This window comes from Salmo salar, chromosome ssa26 (genome assembly GCF_905237065.1).
Source record: "Salmo salar chromosome ssa26, Ssal_v3.1, whole genome shotgun sequence".
NCBI classification, from domain to species: domain Eukaryota; kingdom Metazoa; phylum Chordata; class Actinopteri; order Salmoniformes; family Salmonidae; genus Salmo; species Salmo salar.
This window is the reverse complement of record NC_059467.1, coordinates 26,805,666-26,822,075: the sequence shown is the minus strand read 5'-3', so window position 1 is coordinate 26,822,075 and position 16,410 is coordinate 26,805,666. Positions and strand designations below refer to the sequence as shown.

Sequence of the window (16,410 nt, the reverse complement as noted above, 5' to 3'; positions counted from 1 at the left end):
ACCAGATGCCTTTTAGGCTGGCATTGTCAGACAATGTGTATGATATCATACACACACCCAGTTATTGGGTAAGACTGGTAGGCTATATGTATGCTGCTATGCCCAGTGTCCACACATCACCCATAATAGAAACCCAATGTCTAGTGCAGCCACACAGCTTTAGGGTGCCTTTTCACCATTTTATTTACTGGCATCTAAATGGCATACTGGGCATACTATTAGCCTATAAGCCATATAATGATCACTATCCTGTTGAAGCTGTTGGAATTCAATGTCAGCTTGCCAACCTTGATGATGAGTTGTAGATCTGTGTTGATCCCTCAGTGGTTTAAGATTCATGGGGAAACCATGTGATACACTGTGAACAGGATTTTAGTGGAATATAGCCCACAGAGAATGACTGTATTGGATGTCACAGTTAAACCTCATCATTTGACTGGGTCTAGGCTATACATGCAGCAGTGGATAATCCAGCCACAAGTCTGCCCCACAAGTGTCAAAAGTTATGTTTTTTTTTTTCTTAGCCTTGTTAAAGGTTAATGGTGCATCGCTTTTATGCAGTGCCTTCAATGTGCCGCATCTTCCTCCCGGTCCTCCCTTTTCTACTCCATTTCATCTCAGCCATTTGCATTTTAGGCCCATAGCAAGAATAAAGATGGCAAGACATAGGGCCATCTATGGTTTTGGAATGGAAGCATGGTAGTTCAACCAGTGTATGGATCCTAGGTAGTCATGTGGCTAAGCTTAGCTCATAACTTGGCATAAATTGTCGCACAATACACATTATGGAGTGATTCAAGTTTAACATTTTTATTGTCAAGTGCACAAGTACAGTGAAAAGTATTTTCTTGCAAGCTTTTTCCCAACAATGCAGTAATTAATATCAGTAGTACTATAACAAAGTTTAGTATTGACACTGATTCACAGGTATTCTGTGTTATCCTTTCTGCTCACCACCCAGCCTTTGCAACTAAGATCCTGTACAGTAGGCTGTCACTTCCTGTTTTTGTTTTGAATCACGGAGACCTTTGATTTACTTTTGGGTGTAGTGCAATCTACTCCCTCTGTTCAAGCAGATGGGGAATGCTGTCCCTTTTCAAATATCACCAATCCCATTCTCTCTTTGGAGTTTGGCATTACAAATACTGAGTGTTTGCACAACCTTTCATAGGTATTCTTAAACCTGTCCAAGGCATATTCAAAATGGTTTGGGCATGGCATTCTTTCAGGCTCACTTGCCATGTAAAGGCTATTGGTAAGGTAAACTGCCTGTGACCAGAAGTAAGTGCTGGGAGGCTGGCATTCAGGCTCCACCTTGACGTGTAGTCACTAGCTCACCCTGGATTACATACCATTTTCTTTACTATACATTATATCTTCCTGTTTTGATCATGCAAAGGTGCCTTAAAAGGAATGATATTCAAATGTATTTTCTCTGCTTCTCCTTTGATAGCTCACCTTACACATTTCTGTAATCCATCTATCTTTTACATAGGATATACACTCAGTGGTCAGTTTATTAGGTATCTAGTTCTGGGTCGGACCCCCTTTGCCTCCAGAACAGCCGGAATTCTTCAGGGCATAGAACCATTGATATGAAGGGCCCTAACGTGTGTCAGGAAAACATTCACCACACCATTACACCACCACCACCAGCCTGTACTGTTGGCACCAGGCAGGATGGGGTCATGGACTCATGCTGCTTACGCCAAATCCTGACTCTGCCATCAGCATGACACAACAGGAACCAGGATTCGTCGGACCAGACAATGTTTTTCCACTCCTCAGTTGTCCAGTGTTGGTGATGGCGTGCCCACTGGAGCCACTTCTTCTTGTTTTTAGCTGATAGGAGTGGGACCTGGTGTGGTCGTCTGCTGCAATAGCCCATCCGTGACAAGGACTGACGAGTTGTTCATTCCGAGAAGCCGTTCAGCACACCACTGTTGTACTGCGCCGTTATTTGCCCGTTTGTAGCGTGCCTGTTAGCTTGCACGATTCTTGCCATTCCCCTTCGACCTCTCATCAACAAGTTGTTATCGCCCACAGGACTGCCGCTGACTGGATGTTTTTGGTTTGTTGCACCATTCTCGGTAACCCCTAGACACTGTCATGCGTGAAAAGACCAGGAGGCAGGCCATTTCTGAGATACTGGAGCCGACGCACCTGGCACCGAAGATCATACCACGCACAAAGTTGCTTAGGTCATCCGTTTTTCCCATTCTAACGTTCAATCGATCGGTAACTGAATGCCTCGATTCCTGTCTGCCTGCTTTGTATAGCAAGCCATGGCCACGTGACTCACTGTCAGTAGGAGTGAACTGTTTTCATGAATGGGGTGGTGTACTTAATAAACTGGCCACGGACTGTAGGCAGTCATAAGGGTTCAGTCAGATCCCCTCTCATCCCTCAGATTCATGATCCATAAATGAACCCTCTTCCATATCAGAGTAAGGGAGAACAGTCGTAAGACAGTGGAGGCACACAAAATGTCTTGTCCTCCTTTCCTTCTTTCATTGGAAGTTAAAGCCTTTGTGTCAGAAGTCAGCCCAGTGACATATATCCTACATCCCAGCTCCCTGCAGCAGCTCAAATGGAGATTAGCCTATTTTCCACATGGCAGCTCCGACAGCTGTGCATGCTCATATCCAGTTTGCCCAGAACACTTTTCTCCAACTTTCCAAAAAGGGCATATCTGCCATTAGTATTGCCTTGAAGATAAAAGGGAACTGTAAACAGCTGAAAGATGGAGAGAAAAGAGGAATGAAAAAGACCGAAAGAATTGGTTCCATCTGGCGCATTGAGTCAGAGAGCTACGGTGGCAGGGACTTGTGGTTATTGTGTAGGGAGTGTGCAGCTGCCATGAACAGTGTCAACCTGGGGTGCCCCTGCCCATAAAGAGGCGAATGGAGCTTTGTGGGATGGATATTTAAGGGGCCCGACAGTGCTCAGCAAACAGCCGCCCACTCGACGAAAAGATGTCCACTGGACCATTCTTTAGAAAATCTGGCACTGAAAGTCAAAAGGAGACAAAAGCCAGCCTCTTGCGGCCTATGTGTTAGAGCGAGGCAGAGAGGAGATTTGTATGGACTGTTAATTAGGAACGGAGTTCTCATCCAGGTGGAAGGCCTTTTATAATGCTTTCATGTTAACGGAGACGTTATTCATAGTCGTTCTCCTCAACCTAAACACATGCTTGGTCCATGACGACAGGCTGTATGTACATACACCACATGAACAGTTCCAATGCGTCTCCTCCATGTAAAAGGTTTATGAGGACCATATGATGTTATGCTAGGGACTGAGTCTGGAGTGGCTCCTCCTTACCCTCTACCATGGTATTTATCCAGTAATTCAACCTCCAGACTCACGTCTGATGTCGGGTTTCCAACAGCAGTCCCAAAACCTCTTTCCTCGATGAGAACGCACGGAAGAAAAATGAAATGGTCTTTTGAAGACGAAAAAGAATGCCTGTGGATACATGGGTCCATACACTCCTCATGTCCTCTGGTGAGTTGTGACGTCTGGAAAGAGTTTTCAGAGGTTTTACTCTGCTTTCCCTGGCTGGCTCATGGCTGTAAGTGAGCTCAGCTCAACAGTAGTTTGAAAACCTTGGAGTATGCTGATCAGCAGAAATGGTCGGGAGGACATGTCTGCCAGAGAGGCTGAGACAGAGGTGTAGTAGCAGACTGGAGAACAAAATTAGAACAATGCTTCTATTTCTGGAAGCCATTGTGTCTGTTGTTATTACTTGATTTCCACCAGAGATGTGGTGGTGCTGGATGGAAATGACATCAAGCCAAGGCTACTCCTCAGGAGGTTCATAGAAGTTCATCCATTGTGATGACAAACACTAAATAACAACTTACTGTTATCATCACAGCTCAAACCATGAAAAGTGCTGTGTTCACCAAATCACATTGACATCTCATATTCGGTATGTAACTGCCAGGTGTTGATGAGCAAAGATGCATAGTTGAGTGTCTGAGAATCTTTGTTGGATGATAAAGAAGCTCTTATCATTGAAGCCAGGTGCTCCGAGCTCCCGCCCCTCTCCTGTCTAATGTGTTGAATACCAGGCCTGATGGACAGGACAAATATTAGCACATTCCTCTATGTGATGGGCTGGCCTGTGGGCTTGTTGACCTGTCAAGGCCATAGACCTAATGGCTTCACTATGAGATGAAACATTCCACAGCCCATGCACGTCACACACACGCACATCCACACGCGCGCACACACACACAAACTAGCGGGAGTAGCTTTGTATAGTATTTGTGTGTTTCGGTCACCCGATAAAGGGCTTACTTTTTAACCATGAGTTTTCCCATTCAAGGACATGTTGAAAACAAAGAGCTCTTCTGTTCCACCCCAAACTGTCTCAGGAACACACACAGACTTGCCTCCTCAACAAGCAAGCATAGTTTGTGATCTAATGGTATAGTAAGGACATAGTAACTGGACATGTAGTAACTGATATTATCTAGCCTCATGATTTCCCCCCATAATGGATATGCCTTTTGCTGTAGAATATGGTATAGCTAAGACACAACAGGACAGTTATGAGTTAGTGGTTTGGATGGCAGATACTGTAAGTCATGTAGACAGTTAGGGAAAGAGTAAATGTCTTAGATCCCCAGACAGAAGGCAAAATTTTTTCTAACTGTAACTGGTTCTGAGGAACCTGACGAGAATAAACATATACCTTGAACATTGTTGTTGATAGATAGGCCTGTTTATTTTTTACTCATGATTCAGAGAGATCATATCACAGGATAGTTGTTTGTATTCCTTGTAACTACTGTGGAACAACATTACTTGCTCAATCAGTGTTTATCCAGTGCGCAGCCCAAATGTAGGTAAGACGAGGAACTAATCTCCTTTGATGTGGAGTGTTTTCCATCAATCCATCTGTTTTTCCACCTTGTGTCCTGTAGTTCAACAGAATACTGTATGTATTATGTATGAGCCTCAGTCATGCAGGTCACGGTTAACCTGCAGTTCACTTCTGGTTGTCTGTGGAACCCTGGGTGGGGGTCAGAGTGGGTGTAAATCTGCCTGCTGTCATCCTGCCTGCTGTCATTTCCCATATGGCACCCTATTTCCTATAGTGAACTACTTTAGACCAGGACCCATAAGGCTCTGGTCAAAAGTAGTGCACTATGTAGGGAATAGGGTGCTATTTGGGATTTAGACCATGTAAATGCAGCATGACTCGACTAGAATTCAGAGGTGGGAGGACAGACAGCCTGTTGAAATGACAGGTGTTAGCTCCCTTTTGTCATAATTCCAGGCTGTGTCTTGTTCATAACGTTTTCTGAATGTTAAGTCAATACTCAAATTACATGTCAATATCTGACAGGTAGGTGCATTCCTGCATAGGTAGTTAACCCTTGTGAGTCAAACAAAGCTGACGTCACACCCAGTGATGCAGTGGTGAGAAAATAGGTGGATAAACTCTGATCGCCGGTCTGTGAAAAAAGTAACGCCTACTTTCAATGCATTTTTCTGCTAAAGGTGGGTGAACTGTCAAGCAAAAATAAAGTGTGTTTACTTGTGTTTACCCTCCACTACACAACTGGTCTCATCTGAGCATCTCTTCCTTGACATTTATAAATTACTGAAAATATAAGTTTAGTATGCAGTGTTCTTAAATCTCATATACCAAGTGCCAGCAGTCAGTATCTTGATAATGTGTCTGCAATGCTTGATAATGTGTCTGCAATGCTTGATAATGTGTGTGCAATGCTTGATAATGTGTGTGCAATGCTTGATAATGTGTCTGCAATGCTTGATAATGTGTGTGCAATGCTTGATAATGTGTGTGCAATGCTTGATAATGTGTGTGCAATGCTTGATAGTATGTCTGCAATGCTTGATAATGTGTGTGCAATGCTTGATAATGTGTGTGATGTTAACAGAGAGGTCTATTTTTTTGGTTGACCTGAACATTGACTGGTTAGCATCTAGCTGTCCTCTCAAGAGGAATCTTCTAACTGTGACTAATGCCTGTAATATGACCCAGGTTATCACTCAACCAGCTAGAGTGCATACCAAAAGTGTTGGATCTGTGACATCCACTTGTATTGATCATATCTTTACTAATGCTGCAGAGCTTTGCTCCAAAGCAAAATCAGATTCCATTTGCTGTAGTGACCATAACATTGTGGTAATAACAAGGAAAGACAAAGTGCCAAAGGTTGGGCCTAAAGTAATTCATAAGAGATCATACAAAATGTTTTCTCAGGACTCTTGCTGAAGATGTTAAAAATGAATGTTGGTCTGATGTTTTGAACAGAGGCCCATAGGCCTCTTTTCAAAAGTAGTAGCCATTTAAGACATTGCCGTACTCTAGCCCTAGACACGAACCATGACCACCTCTTACTGAACATGGTTTGACAGTTTGCTGCTGCTTTGACATCCCAGGAGAGAAAATGTATTTTACCCCGTTTTTCTCCCCAATTTTGTGATATCCAATTACGATCTTGTCTCATCACTGCAACTCCCCAACGGGCTCGGGAGAGGCGAAGGTCGAGTCATACATCTTCCGAAACATGACCCGCCAAACCACGCTCCTTAAAACCCGGCCACTTAATCCGGAAGCCAGCCGCACTAATGTGTCAGAGGAAACACTGTTCAACTGATGACCGTAAGTCAGTCTGCAGGTGCCCGGCCCACCACAAGGAGTCGCTAGAGCGCGATGAGCCAAGTAAAGCCCCCCCCCCGGCCAAACCCTCCAATAACCCCGACGAAGCTGGGCCAATTGTGCACCGCCCTATGGTGCTCCCGGTAACGGCCAGTTGTGACACAGCCTGGGATCGAAACGGGAGGCCTATAACTTGTAAATGTGAAGAGATGGTATCAGTCTCCACGAAGTCAGCTGGTTAATGCCTTGCTGTTTACTCCCCAAAGCTCCATCTTGGACTTCGCTGACCCAAATCTCTCCATTGTTGTGAACTTGTGAAGTAGGTTGTGCATATAACCTATATCACTACACTTTTAGAAAAAAGGGTTCCAAAAGGGCTCTTTGACTGTCCCCATAGGAGAACTCTTTTTGGTTCCAGGTAAAACTCTTTTGGGTTCCATGTAGAACCTTCTGTGGAAAGGGTCCTTCATAAAGGGTTATTCAAAGGGTTCTCTTATGGGGACAGATAGCACCTTTTTCTCTAAGAGTGTAGCCACGGGTGCCACATAGTAAATATTGTCCGTTTGCACATAGATTATGAGAAAGATGCCGAAACATTGCTACAGTGAAAGTTGAGACACAACACTCAAAACTATGAATCACCTACTCACTTGTTGCCCTCAACTTGGCTTCTTTGTAATTACATGCTGAAACCTGCCTACTGTTCTTGCATTGCACAAGTAGCCTGTTAAAGGGCCTTTATTTAACAATCACTGACATTTTCTTGTCATTACAAAGTGTTCCAGATACACTGAGTGTACAAAACATTAGGAAAACCTTCCTAATATTGACCTGCACCCCTTTTTGCCCTCAAAACAGCCTCAGTTCACTGGGGCATGGACTTTACAAGGTGTTGAAAGTGTTCCACAGGGATGCTAGCCCGTTTTCACTTCAATGCTTCCCACTGTTGTGTCAAGTTGGCTGGATGTCCTTTGGGTGGTGGACCATTCTTCATACACACGGGAAACGGTTGAGCGTTAAAAACCCAGCAGCGTTGCAGTTCTTGACACACTCAGACCACCTACTACCTTACCCCGTTCAATGGCACTTAAATCTTTTGTCTTGCCCATTCACCCTCTGAATGGCACACATATACAATCCATGTATACATTGTCTCAAGGCTTTAAAATCCTTCTTTAACCTGTCTCATCCCCTTCATCTACACTGATTTAAGTGGATTTAACAGGTGACATCAATAAGGGATCATAGCTTTCACCTGGATTCACCTGGTCAGTCTATGTCATGGAAAGAGCAGGTGTTACTAATGTGTTGTACACTCAGTGTAGGTATAGGCAGTAAGCCTCATATTTGGAAACTGTACTGATCTGAAGTACTTCCAAAATTGATACATAGGCCTATAAAGAATCCTGGGGTACTCCACATTTGTTTTGATAGAACCATTAAGATTAACTGAGACACTTTTCAAATGTGTTTTTAATTGCAGTATGCCTGTCTTGATAAGTTCTCCTTTTTTCTAAGCGTACTGTATTTGCTTTCCAGATGTTATAATTAAAAGTGTTTTTACGCGCAGCCAACAGTATTTTTATAGCTGTGCATCTTTCAATATGTCAATGAAAAAAACGTATTTCATCAACCTGTAGCAGGTATTTAAAAGAAATAGCATAATTTTCAGACATCTGATATTCTGTCCAAATTTCATCTAATATTTAATGTGCTTCAGTGGTGGTTGGTGAAGTTTAAAATGAGGGAAGTGGATTATAATTTTTTATGAGCATGGCCATATTTCTATTACAGCGTATTGGATAACTGTCATTCATATTCCATTCACCCAGCTCAATGTACCATTGATAGGTTTAGGCTACTAAATGATACTCAAATGCTCTCTATTCCCATCATGAGGTTGCTACAACCTAGCCTATGAATTAAAGTTTACAACATAAGTCACAGGTCGAGAGAAAAATGTGAGTGATTAAGGTGACAGTGACACATTTAATAACGCCTTGCTTGCATCTCGCTGATCTAGGGTGTAATCATTAGTCCAACAGTTGTAAACGAGAGTTTCTATTGGACAAATTCATGTATGTTTATCCCCGTTTCGTTTGCTTCAGTTTTAAGAAAATATTTTCTACAGAATCAGCTGTCTGTGACCATGCAAAAAAAACTTCATATCATAACCGCTAACTACTACACACAGCCTATATCATTGTCACCATATTAGTTAACGTCTCATAGTCAACATAGCTACTAAAACTAAGGCGTTTAGTAAACCCGCTACAATCATGCAGTACAGTGTACAGTCAGCAAGTGACGTGAATATGTTTAGTATAGTTTTATCTAAAAAGGATAACTTTTTAAATGTTTCACTATTTTTATTTTTATGAAATTCACTGAAGATGATGGTCCTCCCCTTTCTCCTCTGAGGAGCCTCCACGGATGTGCTTTCATGTTCTGTTTTTCTCACATGCCTTTTAATGTTGGTGACGTTGATGACTGTAGTAAGGGAAAGCATGTACAGGTGAAACTCCAAGTATACCTTTGGGTACTTATGGTTGTGTGCACAGAAATAAATACAGACCAGAGCCTATGGCTATGTGTTTGAGTGTAGCCTAATCACCATCACTGTACTCCAAGGCTCACATTCTGAATACCTTGGATTTCCCTGCCTGCACAAGATCCGAATGAACGAAAACAACTGCAGTTGTTAGGATCTATCAGGATATTCTGGCAATTCCCTGTGCAGCTGGATCAAAATGAAGATGTATGCTCTGTCCTCTCAGTCCACTAAAACAGGAAATAGATGACAGCAGGAATGCCGTCTCTCTCCTCATCTGTCTCTATAGGGCCCAGTGCTGTCTCTCTCCTCATCTGTCTATATAGGACTCAGTGCCGTCTCTCTCCTCATCTGTCTCTATAGGGCTCAGTGCCGTCTCTCTCCTCATCTGTCTCTATAGGGCTCAGTGCTCTCTCTCCTCATCTGTCTCTATAGGGCTCAGTGCTCTCTCTCCTCATCTGTCTCTATAGGGCTCAGTGCTCTCTCCTCATCTGTCTCTATAGGGCTCAGTGCCTTCTCTCTCCTCATCTGTCTCTATAGGGCTCAGTGCTCTCTCTCCTCATCTGTCTCTATAGGGCTCAGTGCTCTCTCTCCTCATCTGTCTCTATAGGGCTCAGTGCTCTCTCTCCTCATCTGTCTCTATAGGACTCAGTGCTCTCTCTCTTCATCTGTCTCTATAGGGCTCAGTGCCGTCTCTCTCCTCATCTGTCTCTATAGGACTCAGTGCCGTCTCTCTCCTCATCTGTCTCTATAGGGCTCAGTGCTGTCTCTCTCTTCATCTGTCTCTATAGGGCTCAGTGCTCTCTCTCCTCATCTGTCTCTATAGGGCTCAGTGCTCTCTCCTCATCTGTCTCTATAGGGCTCAGTGCCGTCTCTCTCCTCATCTGTCTCTATAGGGCTCAGTGCTCTCTCTCCTCATCTGTCTCTATAGGGCTCAGTGCTCTCTCTCCTCATCTGTCTCTATAGGACTCAGTGTCGTCTCTCTCCTCATCTGTCTCTATAGGGCTCAGTGCCGTCTCTCTCCTCATCTGTCTCTATAGGGCTCAGTGCCGTCTCTCTCCTCATCTGTCTCTATAGGGCTCAGTGCTCTCTCTCTCCTCATCTGTCTCTATAGGGCTCAGTGCTCTCTCTCCTCATCTGTCTCTATAGGGCTCAGTGCCGTCTCTCTCCTCATCTGTCTCTATAGGGCTCAGTGCTCTCTCTCCTCATCTGTCTCTATAGGGCTCAGTGCTCTCTCTCCTCATCTGTCTCTATAGGGCTCAGTGCCGTCTCTCTCCTCATCTGTCTCTATAGGGCTCAGTGCTCTCTCTCCTCATCTGTCTCTATAGGACTCAGTGCTCTCTCTCCTCATCTGTCTCTATAGGACTCAGTGCCGTCTCTCTCCTCATCTGTCTCTATAGGGCTCAGTGCTCTCTCTCCTCATCTGTCTCTATAGGACTCAGTGCTCTCTCTCCTCATCTGTCTCTATAGGGCTCAGTGTCGTCTCTCTCCTCATCTGTCTCTATAGGGCTCAGTGCTCTCTCTCCTCATCTGTCTCTATAGGGCTCAGTGCTCTCTCTCCTCATCTGTCTCTATAGGACTCAGTGCTCTCTCTCCTCATCTGTCTCTATAGGGCCCAGTGCCGTCTCTCTCCTCATCTGTCTCTATAGGGCTCAGTGCCGTCTCTCTCCTCATCTGTCTCTATAGGACTCAGTGCTCTCTCTCTCCTCATCTGTCTCTATAGGGCTCAGTGCCGTCTCTCTCCTCATCTGTCTCTATAGGGCTCAGTGCCGTCTCTCTCCTCATCTGTCTCTATAGGGCTCAGTGCTCTCTCTCCTCATCTGTCTCTATAGGGCTCAGTGCTCTCTCTCCTCATCTGTCTCTATAGGGCTCAGTGCCGTCTCTCTCCTCATCTGTCTCTATAGGGCTCAGTGCTCTCTCTCCTCATCTGTCTCTATAGGGCTCAGTGCCGTCTCTCTCCTCATCTGTCTCTATAGGGCTCAGTGCTCTCTCTCCTCATCTGTCTCTATAGGGCTCAGTGCTGTCTCTCTCCTCATCTGTCTCTATAGGGCTCAGTGCTGTCTCTCTCCTCATCTGTCTCTATAGGGCTCAGTGCTCTCTCTCCTCATCTGTCTCTATAGGGCTCAGTGCTCTCTCTCCTCATCTGTCTCTATAGGGCTCAGTGCCGTCTCTCTCCTCATCTGTCTCTATAGGGCTCAGTGCTCTCTCTCCTCATCTGTCTCTATAGGGCTCAGTGCTCTCTCTCCTCATCTGTCTCTATAGGGCTCAGTGCCGTCTCGCTCCTCATCTGTCTCTATAGGACTCAGTGCCGTCTCTCTCCTCATCTGTCTCTATAGGACTCAGTGCCGTCTCTCTCCTCATCTGTCTCTATAGGGCTCAGTGCTCTCTCTCCTCATCTGTCTCTATAGGGCTCAGTGCTCTCTCTCCTCATCTGTCTCTATAGGGCTCAGTGCCGTCTCTCTCCTCATCTGTCTCTATAGGGCTCAGTGCTCTCTCTCCTCATCTGTCTCTATAGGGCTCAGTGCCGTCTCTCTCCTCATCTGTCTCTATAGGGCTCAGTGCTCTCTCTCCTCATCTGTCTCTATAGGACTCAGTGCTCTCTCTCCTCATCTGTCTCTATAGGGCTCAGTGCTGTCTCTCTCCTCATCTGTCTCTATAGGGCTCAGTGCCGTCTCTCTCCTCATCTGTCTCTATAGGGCTCAGTGCTCTCTCTCTTCATCTGTCTCTATAGGGCTCAGTGCTCTCTCTCCTCATCTGTCTCTATAGGGCTCAGTGTCGTCTCTCTCCTCATCTGTCTCTATAGGGCTCAGTGCTCTCTCTCCTCATCTGTCTCTATAGGGCTCAGTGCTCTCTCTCTCCTCATCTGTCTCTATAGGGCTCAGTGCCGTCTCTCTCCTCATCTGTCTCTATAGGGCTCAGTGCTCTCTCTCCTCATCTGTCTCTATAGGGCTCAGTGCTCTCTCTCCTCATCTGTCTCTATAGGGCTCAGTGCCGTCTCTCTCCTCATCTGTCTCTATAGGGCTCAGTGCTCTCTCTCCTCATCTGTCTCTATAGGGCTCAGTGCTCTCTCTCCTCATCTGTCTCTATAGGACTCAGTGCTCTCTCTCCTCATCTGTCTCTATAGGGCTCAGTGCTCTCTCTCCTCATCTGTCTCTATAGGGCTCAGTGCTCTCTCTCTCCTCATCTGTCTCTATAGGGCTCAGTGCTCTCTCTTCATCTGTCTCTATAGGGCTCAGTGCCGTCTCTCTCCTCATCTGTCTCTATAGGACTCAGTGCTCTCTCTCCTCATCTGTCTCTATAGGGCTCAGTGCTCTCTCTCCTCATCTGTCTCTATAGGGCTCAGTGCTCTCTCTCTCCTCATCTGTCTCTATAGGACTCAGTGCTCTCTCTCCTCATCTGTCTCTATAGGGCTCAGTGCCGTCTCTCTCCTCATCTGTCTCTATAGGGCTCAGTGCTCTCTCTCCTCATCTGTCTCTATAGGGCTCAGTGCCTTCTCTCTCCTCATCTGTCTCTATAGGGCTCAGTGCTCTCTCTCCTCATCTGTCTCTATAGGGCCCAGTGCTCTCTCTCCTCATCTGTCTCTTTAGGGCTCAGTGCCTTCTCTCTCCTCATCTGTCTCTATAGGGCTCAGTGCTCTCTCCTCATCTGTCTCTATAGGGCTCAGTGCTCTCTCTCCTCATCTGTCTCTATAGGGCTCAGTGCCGTCTCTCTCCTCATCTGTCTCTATAGGGCTCAGTGCTCTCTCTCCTCATCTGTCTCTATAGGGCTCAGTGCCGTCTCTCTCCTCATCTGTCTCTATAGGGCTCAGTGCTCTCTCTCCTCATCTGTCTCTATAGGGCTCAGTGCCGTCTCTCTCCTCATCTGTCTCTATAGGGCCCAGTGCTCTCTCTCCTCATCTGTCTCTATAGGGCTCAGTGCTCTCTCTCCTCATCTGTCTCTATAGGGCTCAGTGCTCTCTCTCCTCATCTGTCTCTATAGGGCTCAGTGCTGTCTCTCTCTTCATCTGTCTCTATAGGGCTCAGTGCCGTCTCTCTCCTCATCTGTCTCTATAGGGCTCAGTGCTCTCTCTCCTCATCTGTCTCTATAGGACTCAGTGCTCTCTCTCCTCATCTGTCTCTATAGGGCTCAGTGCTGTCTCTCTCCTCATCTGTCTCTATAGGGCTCAGTGCTCTCTCTCCTCATCTGTCTCTATAGGACTCAGTGCTCTCTCTCCTCATCTGTCTCTATAGGGCTCAGTGCTCTCTCTCCTCATCTGTCTCTATAGGGCTCAGTGCTCTCTCTCCTCATCTGTCTCTATAGGGCTCAGTGCCGTCTCTCTCCTCATCTGTCTCTATAGGGCTCAGTGCCGTCTCTCTCCTCATCTGTCTCTATAGGGCTCAGTGCCGTCTCTCTCCTCATCTGTCTCTATAGGGCTCAGTGCTCTCTCCTCATCTGTCTCTATAGGGCTCAGTGCTCTCTCTCCTCATCTGTCTCTATAGGGCTCAGTGCCGTCTCTCTCCTCATCTGTCTCTATAGGACTCAGTGCTCTCTCTCCTCATCTGGCTCTATAGGGCTCAGTGCTGTCTCTCTCCTCATCTGTCTCTATAGGGCTCAGTGCCGTCTCTCTCCTCATCTGTCTCTATAGGGCTCAGTGCTCTCTCTCTTCATCTGTCTCTATAGGGCTCAGTGCTCTCTCTCCTCATCTGTCTCTATAGGGCTCAGTGTCGTCTCTCTCCTCATCTGTCTCTATAGGGCTCAGTGCTCTCTCTCCTCATCTGTCTCTATAGGGCTCAGTGCCGTCTCTCTCCTCATCTGTCTCTATAGGGCTCAGTGCTCTCTCTCCTCATCTGTCTCTATAGGGCTCAGTGCTCTCTCTCCTCATCTGTCTCTATAGGGCTCAGTGCCGTCTCTCTCCTCATCTGTCTCTATAGGGCTCAGTGCTCTCTCTCCTCATCTGTCTCTATAGGGCTCAGTGCTCTCTCTCCTCATCTGTCTCTATAGGACTCAGTGCTCTCTCTCCTCATCTGTCTCTATAGGGCTCAGTGCTCTCTCTCCTCATCTGTCTCTATAGGGCTCAGTGCTCTCTCTCTCCTCATCTGTCTCTATAGGGCTCAGTGCTCTCTCTTCATCTGTCTCTATAGGGCTCAGTGCCGTCTCTCTCCTCATCTGTCTCTATAGGACTCAGTGCTCTCTCTCCTCATCTGTCTCTATAGGGCTCAGTGCTCTCTCTCCTCATCTGTCTCTATAGGGCTCAGTGCTCTCTCTCTCCTCATCTGTCTCTATAGGACTCAGTGCTCTCTCTCCTCATCTGTCTCTATAGGGCTCAGTGCCGTCTCTCTCCTCATCTGTCTCTATAGGGCTCAGTGCTCTCTCTCCTCATCTGTCTCTATAGGGCTCAGTGCCTTCTCTCTCCTCATCTGTCTCTATAGGGCTCAGTGCTCTCTCTCCTCATCTGTCTCTATAGGGCCCAGTGCTCTCTCTCCTCATCTGTCTCTTTAGGGCTCAGTGCCTTCTCTCTCCTCATCTGTCTCTATAGGGCTCAGTGCTCTCTCCTCATCTGTCTCTATAGGGCTCAGTGCTCTCTCTCCTCATCTGTCTCTATAGGGCTCAGTGCCGTCTCTCTCCTCATCTGTCTCTATAGGGCTCAGTGCTCTCTCTCCTCATCTGTCTCTATAGGGCTCAGTGCCGTCTCTCTCCTCATCTGTCTCTATAGGGCTCAGTGCTCTCTCTCCTCATCTGTCTCTATAGGGCTCAGTGCCGTCTCTCTCCTCATCTGTCTCTATAGGGCCCAGTGCTCTCTCTCCTCATCTGTCTCTATAGGGCTCAGTGCTCTCTCTCCTCATCTGTCTCTATAGGGCTCAGTGCTCTCTCTCCTCATCTGTCTCTATAGGGCTCAGTGCTGTCTCTCTCTTCATCTGTCTCTATAGGGCTCAGTGCCGTCTCTCTCCTCATCTGTCTCTATAGGGCTCAGTGCTCTCTCTCCTCATCTGTCTCTATAGGACTCAGTGCTCTCTCTCCTCATCTGTCTCTATAGGGCTCAGTGCTGTCTCTCTCCTCATCTGTCTCTATAGGGCTCAGTGCTCTCTCTCCTCATCTGTCTCTATAGGACTCAGTGCTCTCTCTCCTCATCTGTCTCTATAGGGCTCAGTGCTCTCTCTCCTCATCTGTCTCTATAGGGCTCAGTGCTCTCTCTCCTCATCTGTCTCTATAGGGCTCAGTGCCGTCTCTCTCCTCATCTGTCTCTATAGGGCTCAGTGCCGTCTCTCTCCTCATCTGTCTCTATAGGGCTCAGTGCCGTCTCTCTCCTCATCTGTCTCTATAGGGCTCAGTGCTCTCTCCTCATCTGTCTCTATAGGGCTCAGTGCTCTCTCTCCTCATCTGTCTCTATAGGGCTCAGTGCCGTCTCTCTCCTCATCTGTCTCTATAGGGCTCAGTGCTCTCTCTCCTCATCTGTCTCTATAGGGCTCAGTGTCGTCTCTCTCCTCATCTGTCTCTATAGGGCTCAGTGCTCTCTCTCCTCATCTGTCTCTTTAGGGCTCAGTGCTCTCTCTCCTCATCTGTCTCTATAGGGCTCAGTGCCGTCTCTCTCCTCATCTGTCTCTATAGGGCTCAGTGCCTTCTCTCTCCTCATCTGTCTCTATAGGGCTCAGTGCTCTCTCTCCTCATCTGTCTCTATAGGGCTCAGTGCCGTCTCTCTCCTCATCTGTCTCTATAGGGCTCAGTGCTCTCTCTCCTCATCTGTCTCTATAGGGCTCAGTGCCTTCTCTCTCCTCATCTGTCTCTATAGGGCTCAGTGCTCTCTCTCCTCATCTGTCTCTATAGGACTCAGTGCTCTCTCTCCTCATCTGTCTCTATAGGGCTCAGTGCCGTCTCTCTCCTCATCTGTCTCTATAGGACTCAGTGCCGTCTCTCTCCTCATCTGTCTCTATAGGACTCAGTGCCGTCTCTCTCCTCATCTGTCTCTATAGGGCTCAGTGTCGTCTCTCTCCTCATCTGTCTCTATAGGGCTCAGTGCCGTCTCTCTCCTCATCTGTCTCTATAGGGCTCAGTGCCGTCTCTCTCCTCATCTGTCTCTATAGGACTCAGCTCAGCTCCACTAAGGCTACTGCTGCTTCATATAACTACTTCCTGTAAACAAACAGCTTCTGACCAGAGCCCAGCACCCTCCCTCCTATCCACCTCTGATCTCTCTGGGTTTTCTATTGACCTCCATAGAAACCAAAACACTTTGGAAGAG

The 16,410-nt window shown here is 46.7% G+C and overlaps 1 protein-coding gene across 3 annotated transcripts in view; it reads left to right on the top strand.

Moving 5' to 3' along the window:
- dennd2b (DENN domain containing 2B) overlaps positions 1-16,410 on the top strand; it is an 87,716-nt gene that overhangs the window by 7,008 nt on the left and 64,298 nt on the right. The gene's annotated exons all lie outside the window — the stretch shown is intronic.